The following is a 19597-nucleotide window of genomic DNA, read 5'->3' on the forward strand; positions in this document are numbered from 1 at the left end:
TTCTTGTGCTTTCGCTTGCAAATGCCCATACATAGCGAAGTCTCCGCGAAAATCGAATTCTCTTCTGTGTTTTCGCTTTGTGAATGCCTAGCCGGGGCTTGCCCCGGTAGCGCTCATAACAAGCTTTCACTATCTATTCTCTCAAAGCTGCGCACAATTAAGAAACGTTGCTTTACTCTCTCCTATTCGTAAAATGGCCGAGCAACCGGGGCAAATATGCTTGCTCGCCCCTAAGGTGTGATGTAACAATCCTATCTATATCTGAACTCGGATACCGTGATATGCGTTGAGTCGACCGTTGCTGGTACAGGTCGATTTTGATGGTGTTTCACACCATGATAATTCTTGAAACTTGGTATGTCATGTCGTGATGGTGGTATTTAACACTGTCCTAAGTTTCAGGGTTTCTACTCAAAGTTTAGGGTAGTGATTCCGTTTCCAAAGTCGAGTGTGTGCTGATCGGTCATGTATCGCAAACATATTTCACGCAAAGCCGGTATTGGTCTCCATTGATTTTAACGATGCTCCTTAGCTAGATCCGTCATGAACTTTTACATGGTATGTCTTGATTTTAGTATCGAACGCTGTGCCAAGTCTCAAGGTTGACACTCAATGATTAGGGCAGCAATTTCGTTATTAAGTTCGAGTATGGTAGAGATGTGCGCTGATCTGACACTTAGCCTACCTAACGCATTGTGGATTTCACGCAAAAGCCGGTGTATCTGTGTTCCATACTGAGATAGGTGATGAGATGATGATATCATGAAACAGTTTACTAACATCCTCGGTTTGCATTCAAATATTTAGTTATATTTTATATTCTCCAATGTCAATTTCACCGTGGAATGGTGGCCTTCGGGCCATTTGCTCACAATTACAACCCCTGTCAAGCGCGATAGCTGTTTCGTTTTCGATGGCGGCTAACAGCTGATCGCTTGATCAGCCGATTCCTCAGTAAATATTACGCAAAATTCGGCGTTGATCTGTTCGTATTAATTTTGACAGTGTACCATACCGAAAACGGTCATGAGGCTATACTTCTCGATGATTTCATGTAACAGTGTACCAAGTTTTCGGCTTTCATCCACGTATTTATTCGGTAATATATTTTCCGAAGGCGATTTTGCAGCAGACATATAGACACTATAGACCGTAAGCCGTATGTGTCGTGTGACAGTCTCCAGCCTCAAGGCCAGAATCTCCCAAGCTGTACCGGGACCGAATTTCCGAGGCTGCTATCCGTAGTTCTTCAGAATGATGTTTTGGATTCAATATGACATTTCCTTGTCCATCTATGAGATAACAATTGCGTATGTGTCCGAACTCGTTGACCTTTCCAGTTAGGCATACGCAATCTCTCGATTTATAGTCATTTCCATTTCAAGTGCGAACATGAATCGTGTTGAATCTTTGCTCCGTACGCCGTTTAGCCAGCTGCCTTTAGAGCAAAAATTAGAGGTAAAGCGACTAGGTCCGTATCAGCCTAGAAATTGCCCATTGATCCAATCGTACGCCGGAGGAAAGCGCACTCGTGCCTTTTCTTCAGCGCATTTCGATAAAAATGAATGGCTTACTTATGGCGAGGATAAAAACGCCTTGTTTTGCTTTTACTGTCTTTTATTCGACAGTGCCGGTACCGGAAGCAGTGGCTCTTGTTGGAACAAAATTGGTTATCGCGATCTGAAGCCTTTGTCAGAGCGTCTGAAAACGCACCAAAAATCCCAAGTGCACATGGCTAGTGCAGTTAAATATAAATTGTTTGGCAGAGTAAATGTAATGTCGCAGCTCAATGAAAGTTATCGCGTATCAGTCTGCAAGCACAATGAGCTTGTAGATAAGAATAGGCATGTTCTCTCTCGGGTGATTGATGCCATTAAATTTATTGGAGTTCATGAATTGCCCCTTCGAGGCCACGATGAGAAGGAATGCTCTCTCAATAGGGGGGTATTTTTGGATCTAATTAAATACACGGCTTCCATTGATAGCATTTTGCGCGAACATCTCGACACCGCGACAGTAGCTAAGGGTACCTCAAAGACTATTCAAAATGATGTGCTTGATTCGATATATCACATCTATCTACAGCATTTGTTTACCGAGATTGTTGACGCTGAATTTCTATCTATTCAGTCTGACGAAACAACTGACATTACGTGTTTGTCACAACTAGTCGTGATTTTTCGGTTCACGAAATTTGGTATGCCAGTCGAACGATTCCACAGCTTTGTGGCTGTTGACGATCGCACTGCTGTCGGAATTTCTTACGTATTAAAAAAAACATTACAGCCCTATTCAGTTGAGTCGAAACTTATTGCGCAAACCTACGACGGCGCAGCAGTCATGAGCGGATCGCGACATAGCGTACAAGTTTTAATGAAAGAAGTTTACCCGCATGCGCATTTTTTGCATTGCTACGCGCATCAGCTCAATCTTGTAGTGAAAAAATGTGCTTAGGAATATCTTCTGTCAAGATATTCTTTGCAAATCTTTCAGGGTTCTCCTCCTTTTTCTCTGTTTCGCCAAAGCGATCTGATCTATTGCGCGACATATGCAAGCACCGGTTACCTAGATGCGTATCAACACGGTGGAACTTCCAATCCAGAGTTGTGCAACGAGTGTCAGAGAGTAGGGTGGAGCTTCTGGAATGCTTGTCAGTGATTGAGAGCTCTCCTGTCTGGGATGATACTTCCATACGTGAAGCGGCGGGGCTTAAACGACTCCTGGAAGACGAAGAATTTTTGTTCTTTTTGAAGCTTTTTTGTGACATCTTCATGCACGTCGATACACTGTACAGCACTTTTCAGTCGCGTATGGCCGATGGTACTACTGCGCAATTGTGTATTGCACATTTTTGTGAGGCAATTTCGCATATCCGGGCGAATGTACACTTCGCTGGTGACACAGCGCTTTTACGTCGTGGGATAAGTGTGCAAAACCTGCTTTTTGCGGCTTACGAATGTTGCGATATACTGATGTCCCAAATCCAACATCGTCTGAATAGTGACCAGTTGGTTACTTTCGCCCTGTTAAATCCGAGAAATTTCCCTGCCTACAAAATTCATTTTCCTTCTGGACTACTGCGCAGCGTGCCTCGTTATTACCCGATGATCGACATTGCTCGGTTGGAGAGCGAGTTGACTTGTTTGTATTCTAACACATCCTTTTCGGAAATTAAAACCACTAGTGAACTTTCAAAATTCCTAGTTGAAAATTCGCTTTCGATCAACTTTGCTACAGTAACTAGCTTTCTGAATATCATTTTGACCACCCCGAGTTCATCCGCGGAATCCGAGCGCAGTTTCAGCACATTGAAACGTATCAAGACCTTTCTCAGAAACAGGATGGGCCAAGATAGGCTTAATGCGTTGGCTGTTCTCTCGATTCACAACGACGTGGTTCTGGGAATTCCAGATTTCAATAAACTCGTTATTGAACATTTTGCTAATAAGAAATCACGTCGCGCACAATACTTATACAAGACATAAATTAATGCTGGTGGGCGGACGACTGTACACATCATGTTCTTTCCGAATAATTTCAATCAAGTGAGCCCAGGTAACTCAACCATGTCTATGGCTAAGGAAAAGTGAGTGGTTTTCATCCTTATTACTCGAGGCACACTGACAGTTAATTTACCGATATATTTTGTTATGGCTATGGAAAAAAAGTGAAAAATTCATCAAGATGAAATAATTTATTCATGAAATTGTTTAATGCGATATGTGCTCGCATTTCAATTTAACACAATGCTTTGATTCCTGCTTGAATGATGGCAGGCAGACTCGTAATTAATCTTCCATGGATAACAGCTGGCTTTTTATAATGTTTTACGTTTATGGGTGCCACCGCTTTGATTGCCTATCCCCTGGTCGTAACGCATCAGGATCGTGTACCAAACACTTTCGGACGAGGGCAAATCGATTTGACTCGCTTTCGGGACGAGAATCCATATACAAATCGGGTCGGAGGCGCTGCAGCACTTTACAGAATTGCTGAGCATGGAACGATTAAAACACCACAAGGTGTCATGCGAATGCTCTTTGTAGGTAGTTGGTCTGTGTATTTTTGGTATAGTCTTACTCGGCGCTTGCGTAATCTCTACCACGAAATCATAACGCATGCTACTAAGGATAACCTGATGATTGATCCGTGGCATGGGAACGATTCTTAGTTCGCGTACATTTTGTAAAATAATCATTTGAATAAAAAACAATGAATAAAACATTTGTTACCGCACTTCAAGTCACGCCACCGGCAAACCTCTCGCGGCACCTACGTTAAAAATCATTGTTTACGGGAAATTCATGTGGCCATCATGAACGTTGAAAAACGCTACTGTGACGTCATATTGATAACAAGTCGCTTGCGGCCCTTGCCCCACCACCCGATATTGTCACGAGCCGCCACTGCCTATCACCTGGTCGTAACCACCAGCTCAGTGGTCGTAACACACCAGGATCGTGTACGAAATACTTTCGGACGGGCTTAGAAAAATTAGGGCCTATCGATATGCGTAATCTCTAACTCTACCATGAAATCATAACGCATGCTACTAAGAATGACCTGATAATTGATTCGTGGCATAGGGACGATTCTTAGTTCACGTACATTTTGTAGAATAATCCTTTGATTAAAAAAAAATGAATAAAACATTTGTTACCACACTTCAAGTCACGGCTCACCGGCAAACCTCTCGCGGGAAATTCATGTGACCATCATAAAGTTACTTTTTTACGTTGGAAAACGCCATTGTGACGTCATGTTGATAAAAGTCGCTCGCAGCCCTTGCCCCACCACCCGATATTGTCACGAGCCGCCACTGGCTACTACTATTATTGGTTGACCATGCGAGTTCACAATAAATTATGTGGGCGAACAATTCTTTGATATTGTAGCTTTTTTATAGAAAATGACAGCGTCGGCTACGTGTTGGTCACCCCTGCTCAACTAGATATTATATATACTCATGACGTTGATGCTAATATATTTTTGAATTTGTTTCCCTAACAAACATATTGAAAAACTGTGACACTTTGGAGTGCCTCGGCACCCGATGATACTTCTGGGAACGTAGTAAAGTAGCCTGTGCCTGACAGCATGGTATCCAGAAACACGAAACATCTTACTTGTAGGCTACTTGTAACCATTCGTAATGATAGTTCTTTTTACCTGAGATGTGATAGTATAGGAATAGGGCGTTGTACATATTTGTCCTTGATGTTTTTCTCATATACATAGACTCATGATATACATAGGCACGATTCAGTGTATATGCATACCATGAGTGCATGATGTGCAAGGCAAGTAGTCACGAAATATCCAGGCTATCTGACAATGTACACCGACGTATCCAAGACTAAGAACGGTGTTGGCAACGGTCTTTTTATTCCTGTCCACTCGGTTCAGCTATCTAAAACGTTACCGGAAGAATACTGCAGTTTTCCGCCGAATTGAGCGTCTTTCTTCATGCCTTGAAGTGGATTACAGCTCATTGCTCATACACTCCCGGCATAGTGTCCTATATGGCGTGGAAACAGCGGGATTGAACGGATCACTGCATTTGGGTTACGTCATACTTTCCATTTGAAAAAAGGCAACTTTACGGCTATTTTTGACCGGCTTGCCGAACGTTAAATTCTGTAAAACGGACATCAATCAAAAGCTGCTGCTGTACTGATTACGAAAACATATATTTTATTCTGCTCATCTCGCTGGAACCCCCCAACATCAGTCTCGAATTGTGCATTGTGATCGAGTTGGGCATTGTGACGCAACAATTCTTTCTGGCAAAACGAGACTGAAGCAAAGAAGAAACAGCCAGACAGCATCGTTGCGTTGCAACGTAAAACTTGATCACAATGCAAAATTTGAAACTGATTTTGAGGGGCTCCAGCGCGATGAGCAGAAAAAAATTTATGTTTTCTTAATCAGTACAGCAGTAGCTTTCAATCTCACTGTGTCTACACCATATAGGACACTATATGCTCCCAGTATATTATTCTGTCAGATTGTCTCAGAGACCGCAAATCTATTTCAACAGTATCGCGAATAAAGCTAGCATGCAGTGCCATCACTATTTTACTAAATATTTTCGAAAATTTACTGCAGGTAATCAATCAGCACCTTCATGCAACTGTGGATTTGATCCCCGGACACATTGGGATCCGGGAAATATTCAAGCCGATGAACGTGCAAAGACGGTATAGTTCGGTCCTCAACCAACTGCTGCACGGACAGTGTCAATTTCTTGAAGCCAAGGCCGTAATCAGATTGACAAGACCAATGGCAAGACCAATATCGTTCTTCGGAAACCGAGTCGCACTATCATGAATTCAGAGAAAAAATGCTCACCCGCCAATGCTCACCAATCATCTCTCCAATTCCATTATGTTTTGGCTCCACACTGAACACTGCAAGCTGAAGAGTCATCTGTTTAAAATCGGTTGTGTATCATTTCATTATTGTCTGTCCGTATTATTAATTTCATCGCAAATTTCTGCGCGATGAATATACAAGGCTCAATCTACATTTTAACACTGTTTGATGTGTTATCTAACCCCGCCTTATCGTCCCCGGTAGTTGATTTTGTTCTCTCTTACAGTACATTCATTTGATTACCCATTGCCTGAATTTGTTTGCGTTGTAGTCCGTGTCACACAAGACCTTAAACCATAACAGGTTACAAGTGCCACCCTAAACTTATAATATTAATGATAATATTAATAATAACTGGACCGTAAGTCTTATCGCCCAATCTCACTCACAAGTTAGACTACATATGTAAAATTGTGGAAATATAGTGGTTTCAAACTGATTGAGGTGGTTCTCAAAATATAAAAGTATCATAGATCGATGTCAATTAGGTCTTAGTCATGGTCGAAGCACGTTTTGAGATTTCATGACACTGTTTATAAAGCATTACATAATCGAAGGTCACGCAAAACGCCCAGGCGCTCCTCATCTATATAAATGCAACGATTCCTAGTACTCGAATCCTTGTATTAATTGTAATGATTCGAGTTGAATAGAGAGCGTAGATGTTTTAAAGTACCAAAATATGCGCCTTCATGTCAGAAGTAATATTAAGTAATGATATTATTTACTAAGGAGGACGATTTCATTCGATACTACTCTTTTGACCAGGGGCGGCCAACCCGTGGCCCACAGGTCAAGTGTGGCCCGCAAGAAGGTTTTGAGTGGTCCGCGATACGATTCTCAAAATTAGTTATGATATCACAAAATATAAATTACCCAGGAAAGTTATTGTGGACTTTGAAGGCCAACGAAAATTTGATTAACCTAACCGCAAAATGTGGATAATTGATGACTAAAATATCGGTTCCGACGCATTGTTGTAGCCAGGGGCCAGCCTCATTTTTCGTAGAGCTTCGTATCTCATCGCGATTACAACCTTCATGAAAATGAAATGCGAAATATGGGAATGGAAAAAAACGCTTGATATTAAAAATGAATATGCCGAAGATATCAATTCAAAAACCGACGAAATCAGAAGAAAATTACGCAAACCAGTGAGAAGACAATGGGATAGAGGGTGAAACGCGAAGCAGACCTGATGAAAAATTGAAATCGACCACGCGCGCGCAAACGCTAATACCGAAATACATAGATAATATGCATAACGCAATATTTAAGCGATTTAAGCACTTGACTAGTTCCTGTAGAACCTATAATACTTAACGCACTGTTATTTTGACATTCATCCTGAAATCAACCGTAAAAAATGATATATTCAGACAATATACTTACTGACCATGCCACCGCTAAACGAAAGATGAATGTCATCTTATGCAACATCAACACCCCACGCTTACCTGTATTGTCCTTTTCTACTATGCATTTCTTTTATATTTATGTGTGTATTACATTTTGAAATAAAATCACTGAAAAGTTTCGTATATGACCACAAAGTAGAATATTTTGCCGATAAATCCCGTCCTTGCAAAATTAGCCCAACGGAATATAGAGGCGACCCGCAGTACATGCAAGTAACATTCTTTTTGACCGAATTCATTCACTACCTTTGAAAATATTTAGCGCTTCGCGCGGCTAGGGTATGAATGCACAATGCACATGTACACTTGTACAGTTGCTCACAGACTTTTCACGTTATAGTTCTTATCGATTTTGATGCGTAGTGATACAAGTCGTATTTTCACCGTTACCTCATCTGGTTCGCTACTTCCCGACGACTGAAAAAATGTCATCAACATTCAAGTGGCCCGCGTAATGATTCGTATATCTCACGTGGTCTTTTGGCCGAAAAGATTGGCCACCCCTGCTTTTGACTATCTGGAGTTATCCAATACAGTAAATAGAAAGAGCTTATCTCTTGTTAGGTAGCTCAGTCGAATGTAGATTTTAAGTGACAGATTAGAATTGATATACTATGGTGCAAAGGCAAACTTGCATCAATATTTGACACTCGATATGTTAATATTTTGTCAATTGGCACACTACATATGAACGGTTGTCGACTTCAGATGTAGACCAGGTAATACATGCGTTGGCATCCATTTTAGATGACGACGCGCTGGTTGTAAAACTGATAAAAAGAGTTGGGGGTTAGAAGAGGAAATCTGATTATTTAATCCGTGTCTGTGTCATTGGGAAAACAACATGCCTAATGTCTAACGTTGAGTCATCGGAGTCCGACCACGTTGGCCGTGAGCTTCGTGAAGTATAGCCTAATATTTCAGTGCTGGTACCAAAGGTTAATCCATTGCCTCCGTGTTTACAATACCTTGTTCTTGCAGTTCTGCAAACACAGCGGATAAATTGAGTCGCCTATCATGCCTTGTCACGGGAATCTGACAGATGTCGATTAGCAATGTTCCTATTGTAAGTGCGTTGAAGTACTATACCAAACACGTATCGCAGTGTCATGGTAAAAATGAACATTGTAATTTGAGGAAACGCATCAGCTGTCAGACGAGAAGCCTACGAAGATATGAATCGGGTAATAAACTATTGCACTGTCAATCTTCTTCAACATCTGAGCACAATGCGCTGTTATTCTTTGTTAAAACTATTATATGGTGAAATTACTTCGTATCTGCTCTGGAATGATGGTGGAAGACTTGCAATCCACTTTATACGGAAGGTTACCCGACATCTTGGCGTGCGAGAAAGTGAAACACAACACTTGAGCACGCGACACATGAGCAATTGAGCATGTAACTTTATTCCAGTGTTCCAAGCGCCGAAATCACATACTCAATCGTCGCTTGGTCATTATGTCAACGGATCAATACGTATATTCCGAGCCTCCGTTGCGAGAAACAAAAAGGAACAACTCGACCTCCTTTTCAACGACTTATTTAAACAGCCGCTCAATTGTAATAATCTTATACTTCAAATGTAGAGTGTGAAAGTTCAAGATGTACAATCGGTTGAGCAGGGCATTTGTCCAGTTCGCATATCAGTAACGTTCAATCTGAGTTTACCTTGTTAGCACAACCAGACGTTTGAGTACATTACCGATTGTGTCGACATGTAAGCCTACTATTCGAAAAAGTTTCCATCAAAGCATGGTGCTGGTGCTTGTCGTTGTTCTTTTTCGAGGTAGCGGTGCATGTTGGTAACCAGAATCATCGTACAGTAGTGATTTCCCCACTCATACTGACTGCAGAACAGATCTGGACATTTTACTACCCGCTGGCCAAATCCGCGACGCGATCCTGACCGACCCCCGAAAAGTTTCTTGGAATTAATAACACAAAAACTACTTTTGAATGTTATTGTGAAATGCGATTACTTTGAAATTTCTTTATTTATAGACCGTGATTACGTAGCTTAGGTAAATCGTATCCGTATAATCCAGATTAAAAATATCGTCAATATAAAAAGTATGCCATGACAATTGAAGTCACAAGTCACTGTTTCTAAACAGTATATTGCTTCAAATTTCAACAAATCCAAATTCCCAATTCGCAAAACAAGTCAATCAGTGCACGTTATTACCAGTAAGCATCACCTATAGACGATGAACGGCCATGTCAATAACGGAAAGTTGAGGGCTGAAGGCCGGAATTTCAAGAAAAGTATTTGTTTACTAAAGTCAGAGGTCAACCCGTCCTTTTAGTTAGGGTGATCAGGGTGCATGTCGCCGTGTTCAAAAAGTATAATTTGAGTCGGCAATATGAGAAAGAACACGCAGACAGACACTCCGCTGAGGCTGAGAGAGCGCGAATCTCGCTAGACCTGTTAGCGAAGATAGTAAAGCAACAAGTCTATTTTATTAAGCTACACAATGATAGGGATGGAGCGAACAAAACCAGCTTTGCAGTATCCCAAGTACATTTTATGTATTGATAGAAACCGAGTGTCGGGGTAATAAAAGAGTTTACCATTGTTGTGAAAAAAGACGGCAAATAAAGATTACGTTTTGTTAATAAACCCTCACTTTCTCATTACCTAATATCAACACATCCACTGAGCGGCAGCAATCAACAACGTGATTAACTGCTTACCCCGCGGAGTATCCAGTTGGGAAAATGAATACAAGTCCCCGCTGTTGTTGTTGGTTATGATATACATGGTGTTTCGACTACGTTTGTTATTTTACACCAGGCTGATATTCCTCACTATGATTCCGTAACACCGACTTCTAGCACGGCCCAATTCTATGCTTTTTTAAACAAGCGATTCACGTAGCGAGGAGCCTAGATAAACCTCCAACACTTGGGTAGGAATTCTGGAGTCGATCTCGGTCGGATTCGAACCCACAGCCCATGGGTCTTGAGGCTGTTGGACGTACCACTACTCTACTTCGCCACGGGCAAGCCCCTGCTCTAGAACAACGAACATGGAATGTCTACCGACTATACGCGACTATGCAAGTGGTAGAAAACTCGTTTCGATGATATGCTTGTGACGTAATATTGAACAACGAGGGTAACGACTTCATCATTTCTTTTGTCATTATGATACTATTTCTTCTTCAGTTTATTCCATAATACTTGCAAAACTCATTTCATGCGATTATCAATAGTCCATGTATAGCACTAAAAAGTTGTGTAATCGTCCCATTTCCAAGCAAACGAATGTAACGCAATCAACTACGATTACTTCGAGTTTATTTTCAACGCAATCGGATACGATAACGAATACTTACAATATTGTTTTATATACGTAATAGATAATGCATTACGGATGCAATCGTGAATACCCCATGTATGGATACTAGGGTTGTCCAAAATTTCAAAAATCTTACAAATCCTCCGTTGTAATGTCTTATTCTATAGATTATTGATAAAAAACGACACTGAACCTAAAAGAAACTTACAGGAAGGCCGTTAAGATTTCGTGCAAAGCGTTTGAAAGTAGCTGCCGAAGAATGGGCGTGCCACCGACCATAGAACGGCGAGAAGCCTAGTAATCACGAAACCACGGCTCTTGATTGGCTAATCGGCTATGCTTCAATGACCACGAAAGCAGCAGCTTGATGATGAGGTGATCAAGGAGTCTGCTACCGGCGGCGATTCTGATACCCCATTGTATGTAGGTTGACTGATAATGACTTAGGATTGTTTAGGGTATGTTGAGGTACGAAATACATGATGTACAAACAACTGCTGCTTCACAAAAACGTCCAAAGCATGACTGCTTTATTGTGAAAGAAACCGCCTTAGCTGATATGCCTTGTTTTCAACGAGGGAAAGCATAGGCGCTTATGCAAGTGGCGACGGATTCCTAGTTTCAGAAAGGATCTATCATTATTGAATACAAATATAAAGCTTAACAATGACACTACTTTGTCTGTGTGAGCTTATAGGGCTCAGGTTGTAGTACATAGTTGAAGTTGTGAAAGCTCCAAGGATCGGCTGAATCAGCGGGTTAGCTTGGCACTTATCAGATGCTTTTACATCAAATTGTATTCACTTGCAAGTGTTGTCAAAGACCTTGATGCTGGTGCAGAAAAGAGGTGTAAAAGTAAGCACATACTATGCTGGATATGATATGCCAAAGGCCTTGATAATCGTGCATAAAAGGGGTGTAAGGGAAAGCACAGACAATGCTGCATAGTGCATAGTATCCAGCATAGTGTTTATATAATATCAAGCATAGTCCGTGCTTACATTTACACCTCGTCTCTGCGGCATCATTAGGGACTTTGAAAACACTTACAAGTGAGAATTCAATTTGCTGTAGACATCTGATAAGTGCCAAGCCTAACCGTCTGATTCAACCGATCCCTAGATCATTCAAAACTTCAACTACGTACTACAACCTGAGCCCAATAAGATCACACAAATTGAAGTGTCATTGTTAGGCTTTATATTTGTATTCAATAATGATATAGCCTTTCTGAAACAATAAGGAATCCGTCGCCACTTGCATAAGCGCCTATGCTTTCCCTCGTTGAAAACAAGACATATAGGCTACTGCGGTTTCCTACACAATAAAGCAGTCATAATTTAGACGTTTTTGTGAAGCAGTTGTTGTTTTTACATCATGTATTTCGTACCTCAACATACCCTAAACAATCCTAAGTCATTTTCAGTCAACCTACATGCAATGCGGTTTCAGAATCGCCGCCGGTAGCAGACTCCTTGATCACCTCATCATCAAGCTGCTGCTGTCGTGGTCATTGAAGCATAGCCGATTAGCCAATCAAGAGCCGTGGTTTCGTGATTACTAGGCTTCTCGCCGTTCTATGGTCGGTGGCACGCCCATTCTTGGGCAGCTACTTTCAAACGCTTTGCACGAAATCTTAACGGCCTTCCTGTGAGCTTCTTTTAGGCCCAGTGTCGTTTTTTATCAACAATCTATAGAATAAGACATTACAACGGAAGATTTGTAAGATTTTCCAAATTTTGGACAACCCTAATGGATACTGGCAATGTATTTCGGTGTTCTCGCCCAGTTACTGGCGACTGGTCGTTAGCCTCAAAAGCAAATTTAGATTCGTGCTCGATTTCGGTTAATTTCCTGCTATTTCCCTACATACAATGGGCCTACTCGTGAATTCCTTTTGAAGTGTTGTAGGTTTATCCACGCTTCTCTCCACGTGATCCGTGTAATCGGTGTCTTATAAAAGCCTAGAAGTGGGCCGTGCTACATGTCGGTAAATAGGGAATTAAAAATTATAATAGTATCGGCTTGGTGTAAAATGACCAAGGGTAGGGTTACCATATTTTAAGATCCGAGAAAAAGGACACTTTTCAAAAATTCTGAAAGCTCTAAGAAAACTGATAATTTTGAGAATTTTTCGATCAATAGTAGTGTGTCGACTAAAATATTAAAAAAGGTCATCACTTTGACTCGATTCCCGAATGATCCGTATTTTGCGTTACTTTTGTGGTGTTGACTAAAAGAAAAGTAATCTTTCCCATCTCCACTCCCGAAATACCCGTCGCGCCGTATTTTTCGTCGATTGTCTTGCCAACTTTGTCGTTCGCTGCGTCGGAGTCGAGGTTCTGATCGCATTTTATAACTTTCTTTTTATAAAAAGACGACAAATTTCTAAAAAAGAGGACATTTAGGCGTTTTTCGAGGACACTTTCAATTTATTGAAAAAAGAGGACAAATCCTCTTAAAAGAAGACATATGGTAACCCTAACCAATGTAGCGGAAACACCATGAATATCAAACAAACAAACAAAACAAAGAATGATGGGCGTACTATAACCGGGTATACTGCGAGGGCTTCCTAACTTGCCTAGACAGACTGCGCATCCAGACTTAAACAACGTTAGACTAATTAGGGAAAACAGTGCGTGTCTGGTAGTTAACTTTACAACTATATATGTTTTGTATAGCTTATAGCTGCGTGTTTTTAGCAACAATTTTAATTTTTAATATTACTCACTATTATAATATGGAGCTACATATTAACATGACATACTCTCCACAAGAATTTGAATTGAACCTTGATTCAAGTGATTGAGCCGAAGATGAAAAAAACTACAAAATCAGAACTAAGCAACTGCTAGAATCACTATACGCCCTTACTTTGAGCTTGTCGTTTTTGGGAATACAATAGTTCCAAGTCGAATCTAATTTGGAAACAAAAATGTGTTGTCGTAATTCTTATCCTAATATAAGTTGTAAAACACTGTGTAGCTGTAATTCTAATTCTAATATAATTCCAAAAAGCAGAAAATTTTCTAGTTTCCATGTTTTCGCACATCGCATATCCTTGCACGAAAACATACCAAGGAAATTTTGTAAGCCTACTTGAATATCGCCGTGCCATCATATTCTATTTAACCACGATTTACGATCTGAATGGCCTCACCTCGTTCAGACTCCTCTAGTGTAGGGATTGAGATGCGGCTTTTACGTCCCTGGATAAGAATATATATTTGGAGTCTGGATGCGTGTCTAAACAATTTATCGTGATACGCGTCGTTATGCTTAGCTCAATGGGAACGAGCATATGGAGATTGTCGTGCCAACAAAGGAAAGGCGATCTATCTTCCTATTCATTTATTTTCACTGCTAATGCCAACTCTGTGCGACAGTATTGTCATAATGACGTAGCGGACCGAATCCAGCGTAATGCACCATTCTGATGTCGCGAGGATGTGAATTGGCTCAAGGAGAAATTGAGGACAGAGCAGTGGCACCTTTTGTCCCGCAGGCGACATCAGTCATCACACGTTTCATGAATGATTCTAAGGGGTTATGTACTAATACCGAGAATGTTAATTCCGAGAATGCACATCATCGAGAATGTACATAACCTAGCATGGCATTACCGAGAAAAGCACGACCGAGAATGGACATTACCGAGAAGGACGTTACCGAGAATGACGTCTATTCGTCAGATTTGACGCCGAATGTACACACATATGGTTTCAGTAATCTCAACATCTGTGGTTCCTTAAATTTCAACTTACTGTCAATATCTGGGCCATGGTTATAGGCAGGCCGTGTTATTTTTGGCATTTCAGGAGCCAGATGCCAAAACTGCCAAAAATAAAAATTTGAAAATGCCAAAAATAAGCAATTTTTGGCATATGCCAAAAACAACACGGCCTGCCAATAGCGTAGTTCGTTCATGGTGTTATGTTAACGGGGCCGCGATACAAGCGAGAAGAGCGTGTCTGAAGGGCAGGTTTCGGTCCAGCCCACTCATTAGGGGTGAAAGCATGGTGTCCTAAATGATGTGGGCACAGCGAGATTGAGCGGCTGACTGCATTTGGTTTTCATCATACTTTCCATTTGTCCAAAGGCAATTTTACGACGATTTTTGACCCGCTTGCCGAGCGCTAAATTTGATAAAACGGGTATCAATGGAAAGCTGCCGCTGTACTGATTACTAAAATATTAATTGTATTCTGCTCATGGATCTGGAACCTCCAAAATCAACCACGATTTTTGCATTGTGATCGAGTTGAACATTGTGACACAACAAACTGTCTGGCTATTCTGAGCTGCAGTCTCGTTTTGCCAGATAGTGTCTTGTTGCGTCAATGTTCTTAAACAAGCTAACACTCCCAGGACTCTTCCATGTGACTTGGTAATACTAAAGCCACCTGAAGTGACAAAAGTCCTCCGAAAATATCTCGATAGACTGAAGGAGATGGGATGGTCGGGCTACAAAATAGAATGTGTTGAGAGACAACACAGGAAACTCCCGGAAAAGTATTGTGAAGAAAATTCTTTCCGCGATGAGATCGATGGCACTAGCGAAGTGATTTCTTTTCATGATGCTTGGAAGCCGGTTCGGCTCTCCGAAAATTTTGAAGCTCTGAAAACCTGTTAGGAGGACTGGCTACATTCTTTCCCTGAACGGCTACTGTTGAATCCGATATTTCCCAGATTCGACCTGCGTATGGAAGCACTGTTACAGTGCAAACAATATGAGTCTATTCAACAGCTATAGCAATCAGGTGGTGAGCGTGTTTGTTAGGCTTCTCTTTCTTTTTGCCTATTGGTACCGATTCCGAGATGATACTGCAAATTTTGTGTTTTCGTTTGATATGATTAACCTATGAAATCGCTAGGTTTTTTCTTCTTCTTATTGTTTGTTGGCACTGATTATAAGTGTAGGCCTATGCTGTACATTTTGTGGTTTCTTTTGATAAACTGACCCAAATAAAGCGTTTCTATGACTAATTCGAGTCTGAAACTATCTATTTAGAGGACGATGCCAAAATTGCCAAAAATAAAAATTGAAAAATGCCAAAAATAAGCTATTTTTGGCAGTTTTGGCATATGCCAAAAATAACACGGCCTGGTTATAGGTGTCGGATGCTAATTCTCCGTAGGTATGTGCGGGTTCATAAACGTCACAAAGGTATGACGTCATCATGTGATATAATTAATAACCAATCTAAATGCAAAATATCTACTATTATAGCGCCTCGTGAGCGTTTTTATCGCCAATTACTTAGTGCCTTGTATATGGTGACAAAATTACCATACTATCAAGCAGGCGCGTACGGCGTATCCAGCCGAAAAAGAGCGGAGTTGAAAACACGCGGCAGGTCTGAAAATTTTACAAATTTAAATAAACAAGCCTTCGTTTGTGACTGCGGTTGCTATTTTTTGTTCTTTATTTGATGATGCGACTCATGGTTTTAGGGAATCAGTTTGCAAGTCACCTGTCCTTCATTTTTATTTTGTTTTCTAATCGTTTCTATTGTTCGATATTAGTGATTAGATCGTTTTTTTAATGTTTAATTGTCCTTTCGCTGGCCTATATATTTTCCTCGTTGCTGTTGTATCATTTTGCATTCTATCGAGCATCGGACGAGCAATCACTATTGGGAATCTCCCGCTTATAGGCCTACATCTTCATAACGAAAGCATGAATCTACGATTCTACGTTGTTGTTCAATTTGGAATTCTTGGTTGTGTTAGATTGAATAAAAGACCGATATTCAACGTTTGTCGAGTCCATATTAGAAAACTCTGAACTGAATGTGGAATTTTTGCCTTCTTAGAATGTTGCGTCAATGTTAAATTGTTATTGATGGATACTTTAGTAACAACTTAACACTGCCGACAGGTGGTTATTGCAATTACGAAAGACACCGGGAAGACCCCAATTCCGTGGTGGACTCAAGAATGTGATCGGGCTATACGACGGAAGCGCGCGTCATTCCTCAAAATGCGACGTAGCTTCCACATCGACGATATCATACGATACAAGCATATGAGGTCTCAGTGCCGACGTACCATCTTGAAAGCGAAGTGTATCTGCTGGGAGAAATTTTGTGGGACCTTGAATAAAAATACAGGAATTTCTAGAGTTTGGAGTACAATACCGGCGCTTTCAGGAACGCGAAAGTTACCCACCATACCACCCCTCGAGCTACACAACGGTACAATCACTGACGACAGAGAGAAAGCAAATGCAATGGCGGCAGAGTTTTCCTCAGCAGTTCAGGGAACTACCGAACCGAATTCGTACGAATCAAGCATAATCTCGAACGGCAATTCTCTGTACCCCGCCTTCTATGTACCAATGACCCTATAAACAAACCGTTCAGTATGGAAGAGCTCAAATACGCCATGTCATCACGCAAAAACACTGCTCCAGGCGAGGATTCAATTTGCTATTTGATGTTGAAAAACCTCTCGCACTTGGCACTACAGAAATTACTGAATCTGTTTAATCAGTCCTGGACAAGTGGCGACCTTCCATATGATTGGCAGCATTCGTTGGTCATACCGATCTTGAAAAAAGACAAAAACCCTTCTAATACGACGTCGTACCGCCCTATCGCACTTACTGGTCATGTGTGTAAGATTATGGAGTGTATGGTGAGTCAACGACTACGCAGGTACCTAGAATCGAATGACTTACTGAATAGGTCTCAATCGGATTTTCGTAATGGACGCAGTACTCTCGATCATATACTACGACTTCACGATGAAGCATACAAGGCTATTCACAACCAGCGAACTGTCGTTGCAGTTTTTTTGGACATTAAAAGCGCATACGACATGGTGTGGCGCAACGGGCTTCTATATAAACTTGATCAATTAGGTATAAAAGGTCAAATGTTATCCTGGATCGCTGGCTTTCTTTCAAATAGATCATTCCAAGTTAGAGTGGGAAATAGCCTATCTGAAAAGCAAGTTCTCGAGAATGGTATTCCACAGGGAAGTACTATTTCACCTCTACTCTTCACAGTTATGATCAACGACTTACCCTCGGTCATAGGTTGTGAGAATTCTCTTTTCGCGGATGATTGTGCCATATGGCAAAGTGGTCTCAACGTAATATCGCTAATTTCAGAGGTACAAATGTCCTTGGATGCAATCGAGCGCTATTGTTTACAATGGGGCTTCATACTATCGAAATCAAAAAACGTAGCAATGTATTTTACTAAGAAGCGCTCGCTCCGGGTTACATTTGATAAAAAACTATCGTATAAACATCATATAGAGGAAATAAGTGCTAAATGCAGCAGGAGATTGAATATGCTCCGCCTCCTCACAGGTACCACATGGGGTGCCGGTAAAGAAACTCTACTGATCGTGTACAGAACGTTTATCCGGTCACTTATTGACTATGCACTGCCCGCGTATTGTTTCGCTCCTAAATGCCACCTACAGCGGCTCCAGACGATACAAAACACAGCGCTACGGATCTGCTGTGGAGCTATGCGTAGCACACCCGTCTGCGTATTGCAAGCAGCGTGCGGCGAAATGCCCTTACACATACGACACAAGTATCTAAGCATGAACTACCGATGCCAATTACTTGGACAACAACCGTCTCGACATCCTTATCTTAACGTAATAGAAGACTCATGGCATGAAATATACTGCATCACAAAACCGAATTTTAAAACTTTTAACATCATTTCACGATCGCATATTCTCGACAGCGTGACTGTTGAGACACAACAGTGGTTAACCACACCACCATGGACAATACCGATCCCCGTCGCAGACCTGGATCTACTTAAATACACTTCGAAATGCGAAATACTGGAAAACATCAAATCCATATGCCTAGATTTCATGTTTGAACGATATTGGGGCAGTGTGGCAATCTACACAGACGGCTCCAAAAATTCCAATGGCGCTGGTTACGGGGTCTATATCTTCCTGTACATGATATCGCAATCTCTCGTACCTGCTCACCGATATCATCAGCCTTTACAGTGGAATTGAAGGCGATTCAGCATGCATTATTTTGGATACTCGACCACGGCACGCGAAACCACAGTTACGTCATCTTCTCAGATTGCCTATCCGCATTAACGGCGGTTTCTAGACCTCTGAACCGACCATCAAATAACGTGATTGCATCCATATTGGAAATATTTAAACATATCCATGATTCCGCTATAACTGTTGAATTTTCTTGGGTTCCAGGACACGCAGGAATTCCAGGTAACGAACAGGCAGACGAATTAGCCCGAGTAGGCTCGTCAACGCAAGATCGATCGAGCCATACTCCAATCATTACCGTGCCAGACGCCAAAGCCGCGATGAAGAGAGTTATCCAGGAGATCTGGCAATGCGAATACTCTGCCGATGAACGGGGATCACACCACAAGCAATTCCACAGCACACTCACCACAGGACCCGAGAAAAACGGCAGTCGCCATATCGAACGCCTGATATTTCGATTACGGTCAGGACACTGTGGAGTAGCATCCCACTT

General features: G+C 41.4%; 1 protein-coding gene across 2 annotated transcripts in view; it reads right to left on the bottom strand.

Annotated features, from left to right (window-relative positions):
• Positions 1 to 19597, bottom strand: part of LOC145457518 (chromosome-associated kinesin KIF4A-like) — a 252540-nt gene that overhangs the window by 134087 nt on the left and 98856 nt on the right. The gene's annotated exons all lie outside the window — the stretch shown is intronic.

This window comes from Botryllus schlosseri, chromosome 2 (assembly GCF_051294905.1).
Source record: "Botryllus schlosseri isolate E-star chromosome 2, Bs_hap1, whole genome shotgun sequence".
Taxonomy (NCBI): domain Eukaryota; kingdom Metazoa; phylum Chordata; class Ascidiacea; order Stolidobranchia; family Styelidae; genus Botryllus; species Botryllus schlosseri.